Below are 5,652 nucleotides of genomic sequence, written 5' to 3' on the forward strand. Positions count from 1 at the left end.
AAAATGACAATATTTCACATTCCAACTCACAATAATAAATTCCATGGCTTTAAATAAATGTACATTCTTTGACTCTTTTCTTTTAATCATACGTTAATTTCATCATTTAGCCACTTTTTTGTGTTTTTTAGCATAATTCCAGCTAAGGTTTTAATTTTATTTCTAAGAATGTACCAGGTTTCTCTGACAATTACAAAACAAAAATTGTTCAGGTAGCTGAATTTATGGCTGACAGAATAAATGGTATATTGTAAAGCAGTGTTACTGAATATCTCAAGGGTGAGGAGCCTTCCATTCTTAGTCAGTCTTTCACTGGCCACATGCTAGTGGTGAGCAAAACCAGAGATAAAGGTGGATGAAAGATTAAATGGGAATTTTTCCTTTGTACAGTAAGCTAGTTTCTACACACACTTAATACATCCCTCTCTAGCCTCCATGCAGGCAAGCAATCAGCTTTTTCTGAGTGTTGGGAGTCCAGGGATACATTCCAGTCAGGTAAAAAAAACCACTGAAGGAGAATGCAAAAGGAGGTTGGTGACAGGTGTGGTGCACAGAAAGCCCAGAGGGTGAGACAGAGAAGCCCAGGGGGCTGCATTTGGTTGCCAGACCTGGAGGTTTCCCTTCCCTGAGATCTATCTATCATCTATCTATCTATCTATCTATCTATCTATTATCCATGATAGCTAAGTGGGTCTTTCATGTTTAAAGGCAGTCGAAATACCTGATGCTAAAAACAAAGTTATTGGGTGTTCAGTTCAGCCAGAACTCTGTATGCTAGCTCCAAAGCTGTCTATGTATTTTGGCTTTGCTCTGAGCCATGAGGAAGTTGTGGTGAGAAGGAAAAGTCCCTGTGTGTGTGAGTCAGTGATGATCCCAGCACATGCCAATCACAAGGAAGAAGTTGCATCCTGCCCTAGTTAAGTGCAATCTCCAGTGCCACTTTTAGTTTAAGCAACATCCATAATTCAGCAAATGATCTCCCATTAGGAATAAAATTATCATCCAGAAAGCATACCCGCTCTAATAAAATGAAATAATTCCCTAGCCTGTTGTGAAAAGACCAAGCCCATTCGTTTGCAGCAGGGTGAGGGTGCATTACTAATAGATTATGTATTATCAAGGCAATAATATAAAATTCACACATCTTAAGAACTTCCAAACCTTCCCTCTTTGATCATTAGGACTTTCAGGACAAAATAAAATAAGGCTACTGAAATGAGGCAGATGACTTGGGTCCCATGGATAAGGGGAAATGGCAGACATCTCTAGGGGCTTATGGGGATCCTGAATGCTGCTGGAAACCCATTAGGAAGTCACGACTGGTTTGACTATGCTGCTGCAATGGTCCCCTTTTCTTATCACAAGGCAGGTCCTATTTGCGCTCCAACTTTTATGATTTCCACTATCTGCTGTATTTTCCCAATCTCAGTCTAATCTGGTTATCACAAGACAGGAGAGCTTCTATATTGCACATAACTTTTCCCCTTTCTTTGTTCTTTCACTTTCTCCATAGCAAGACTGTGTTTTGAAAGACTCTGTGTCACAGTTCCTCGAAGTGAGCAAGTCCAACATGCAGAATCCTGTGGAAATATGTTGAAAGGTTTATTCTTAATGATTTAACTTCTAATCCCCAAACCTCCTCTGCACACATTCCAACTAACCTACAGTGAATTCTGGTATGTTTTCTAAAGATACTAGGTACCAGGAGATGTGCTAATGACACCGAAGTGCGAGTGCATACAAAATCCAGCCCTTCTTCTTCACACCTAAGCCAAAAGACAGTTCTGAGGAGTTAGCATTTATTCTGCTACCTCCATATTCCCCTCACAGCAACTTTCCTCATGCTGGTAGTGGGTGGAACCAAAATCAAAGGTGAATTTTATCTTTGTGCAGTAGGCGAGTTTCTATGCAGCTTCACACACTTCTCTGTATTCCCCATCCAAGCAAACAAGAAGTATGATCAGAGTTCAAGGACACATTCCAGCCAGACAAATATACTCAATGAGGGTTCAAAGCATGGCTGCTAAGGGATGTGGCCTAGGGAGAGGGGAGGTATCAGGAGAGGGGTACTGAGCCCTGAGGGCCACATTTAGAGGGTTCTGAAGGGGCACATTTGGCCCTGGGGTCTGAGGTTCCCCATCCCCGTTTAGGACGTCTGTACCTTAACAGCTGTATGGCACACAAATTCAACAAACAGTGCTTTCCTCACAACTGCACCTACACACCAGCACAAACTCCACCTGTTGAATTATCCATGTATCGTGCAGCTGTTAAAGGATTAGGAGCATCTCTAAGGTGAATTATGGAGCTTGTTACAACATCCAGTTTTATCAGATGCAAGAATTTGCATTTAATCCAACAGATGAGTGCACCAAGTTCCTCTCTTGTTTCTTGTCCTTTTCCTTTCCTTTTCAAAAATGCAAAGAAAAGAAAAAGCTGGGGTGAGGAATATTGCTTCCAGCCCTTTATTGTCAGTAATTCACTCAACAAGAGAAACAGAAATGAAAACCCTTATCAGGGCAACAATCACTATAGTTTAGGAGGAAACTAGAGATAGAAACCAGATTTAGATTAATGATTAATTATTTAACATTGTTTTTCACAAAGTGAGCCAGCAACATGGCATATGAGGCAACTGTATTAAACATCACAATGTAAAGTGAGGTCATGTTATGATTACTTAATGCTGAAAAACAGGCTACTGCTGAAGATGCTCTCTTCAGCTTTTGGATCCTGTTATCATTCTGTGATATGTAGTCCCCTGAATCAGATTTTTTTTAAAGTAACTATTTGTATTGTGGTATTTAAAAAGAATCTAGCAGTCATATAATATCCAAACACCCACTGCCTATTCAATATAGTATTACCTATGGCTAGCAAAGATTACTGTGCCTATAATTATTTCGTTATGGGTGACTCAAGTGTCATCTTTTCAGAGTAGATATGGATGTTGTCATTGATGATGATAATTCATGAATCTCACATTTACAACCATACAATAAAACTGAAAATAGGTTTAAAAGCAACTCGCTTTTAAAATTGCCAGTACAGTGGTACCTCGGTTTAAGAACAGTCCGGTTTAAGAACGATTTGGTTTACAAACTATGCAAAACCGGAATTAGCGTCTTGGTTTTAGAACTTTACCTCAAGTCTAAGAACGGAATCCAAGCGATGGAAGGGCACTGGCGGCTGGAGGCCTCATTAGGAAAAGCATGCCTCAATTTAAGAACTGTTTTGGTTTAAGAATGGACTTCCAGAATGGATTAAGTTCGTCAACCGAGGTACTACTGTACTCAGGCCACAACCTGTTGTTGCTGGCATGACCCCGATCCCACACTAGTAGCATTAATAATATTTGTACTGATGGAGGGTATAAGGCAGCTATGTGATTATCACAGGCACCTATTGACACCACAAATGCCAAAAATTACAATTCTCTGTGATACACACTTTAAAATGTTTTTGATAAAGGTGTTGTCCACTTTTCTAAATAGGTGCATGTAGCCTTTTTGAAAAGCAACCTCTTCCCATGGCACCAAAAACACAGTTACCTTTCCCTCCTCCCCCTTTTCCTCCTTTCGTTCCCTTCCTGGAGACAACTGGCATCAAAGGTCAGCATACTTTGGCATTTGCCAAGGACCCACACCCCAGCAGGGGCTCATCGACAAGAGCCCCCTGCACCTGCTCTTCTTCTTCAGCCATTGCAACCTGCTTGTGTCTGTCACTCTGGCCCAGGCCCTGGTGGTGGTGGTGGTGAGGAGGAGCAATAGGTGCCACTGCCTGCTTGCTCATTAACTCTCTGCCTGGCAAGCAAGCAGGGGTGGCAATGATGAGGAAGAAGAGTAGTTTTGAGGTGGACTCACAAAGGGTGGGGAGTGGGGTCCATGGAGAGTGTCTCCCCTATGAGGATAGGTTACAACATCTGGGGCTCTTTAGTTTAGAGGGAAGATGAGTAAGAGGTGACATGTAGAAGTGTGTAAGACTATGCATGGTGTAGAAAGGTGGATAGAGATATTCTTTTTCCTCTCTCTCATAACACTAGAACTCATGGACAGCCAGTGAAGCTGAATGTTGGACAATTCAGGACAGATAAAATGTATATGGCAAAGGCGGGGGGTGGAGGCTCAAAGCAGGGGGTAGGCAAAATGGCAGTGAGTTCCCTTTTTGCATTCCTCATCATTGCTGGGGCAGGATGTCAAGAGCAGCATAGCTCCTCAATTGCCTTCCTGCCCAAAAAAGGGACCAAAGGCACTCACTGTCAGACAGGGAAGGGGCCACAGGTATTGGGGGATGCACAGTGCAACTTTTCCTGATGGCAAATGTGTTGATCTAGCACATATGCTAACAGAAATGGTGCCCAGTAGAGCTGCACAGTAATATAAGGCCTTCTGCTGAGCTGAGGAAGACACAGGTCCATGGAAAGTGGGCATTCAGGGGTTAAACACCATGTGCCTCCCTGCAAAGTGAGCACCCCAGCATCGCAAGCAGCTCTGTGTCTGATACACCAGGCATGCTGGATGTGGCAAGTTGCTGTGGGAGTTGTCAGAGCGACCTGCAACCTGGGGAAGTCCCAGGGTGGCAGCAGGGCCCAGAAACGTGCCTCAGCTCAAGGCCATGTGGAGCCCAACCACAGCTGGAAAAGGATCCTCTGGATGGAAAGCAACTCTCAGCTCTAATGAATCCACTTGAAATGCTTGGACACCTCCCTGGTGGCCCCTTGCACATGGTAGCCAGGCTTGCTGGGGGCTGCTTCCCCACTCTCTAGCCTCTACCCCTCAGTGGTGTTTGGATGCAGCTTTTTTGCACTGGTAGATGGGTAGTGGCCATGCCACCTGATGGATACATTAGACTGCTCTGTAAGTAAAGCTGATCCATCTTTTTCAAAACCAAGGCTACTACACTGTTGACCCATCTGTGCCAGGGAGTGTGCCCCCAACCTCTGGAATTAAGGAAACTCCACTTTCAATTCCATGTGGTGCAATACAAAGGGCACCACTGACGCAAGGGGCATCAGGTTCTCTTGGCAGAAGGTAGTTCTGGATGCATTTTTGTTAGCTCTCCAGCCGGGTTAGAACCATAGAATCATTGCAGTAGATCAGCAAGACTTCCAAAGGTTTGCGGTAACAAGAAACAACGAGCAGGTCTTCTGGGTGTTGAATTAGACAGGAATAACAGGAAAGCTTGAGGTGTGATTCACTGTGCGTGTGAAATAACTTTGAGCTCACTCCTCCAGCTGCTGAGCAGCATATGCTGAACAGTTTACTCGAGCGTATACTGCTCTCGAGTAATACGAAACGTACTTATTCCTCCCCTCTCCCCGTTTTCCAGCTAGCTCTGGCTGGTGGACCTCGAGCTTCGAATAAGTAACTATAAAGCAGTAGACCCGTTCAGCCCAACAGCGAAAGGACCCCTTCTGAGCGACGGCCATGTGGCCGCTCCCCCCCGGCCCTCCTCACACAGGAAAGAGGGGAATTGAGGGTAGGGTCCCGCCAACCGCGCGTGGCGAGGCCTTCCCAGCCCACCTCTGCTGAGGAGCAGGAAGCAGCGGCGGCGGCCCCCTTTCACTTTTGCCGCCCCGCCCCGCCCGCCCGCTTCGGAGGCAGGCAGGCGCGCGCGCGAGGCAGCCTTCTCGGCCCCCTCCCCTCTCGCGCT

Source organism: Podarcis tiliguerta (genome assembly GCF_965153285.1).
Source record: "Podarcis tiliguerta genome assembly, chromosome: 3".
NCBI classification, from domain to species: domain Eukaryota; kingdom Metazoa; phylum Chordata; class Lepidosauria; order Squamata; family Lacertidae; genus Podarcis; species Podarcis tiliguerta.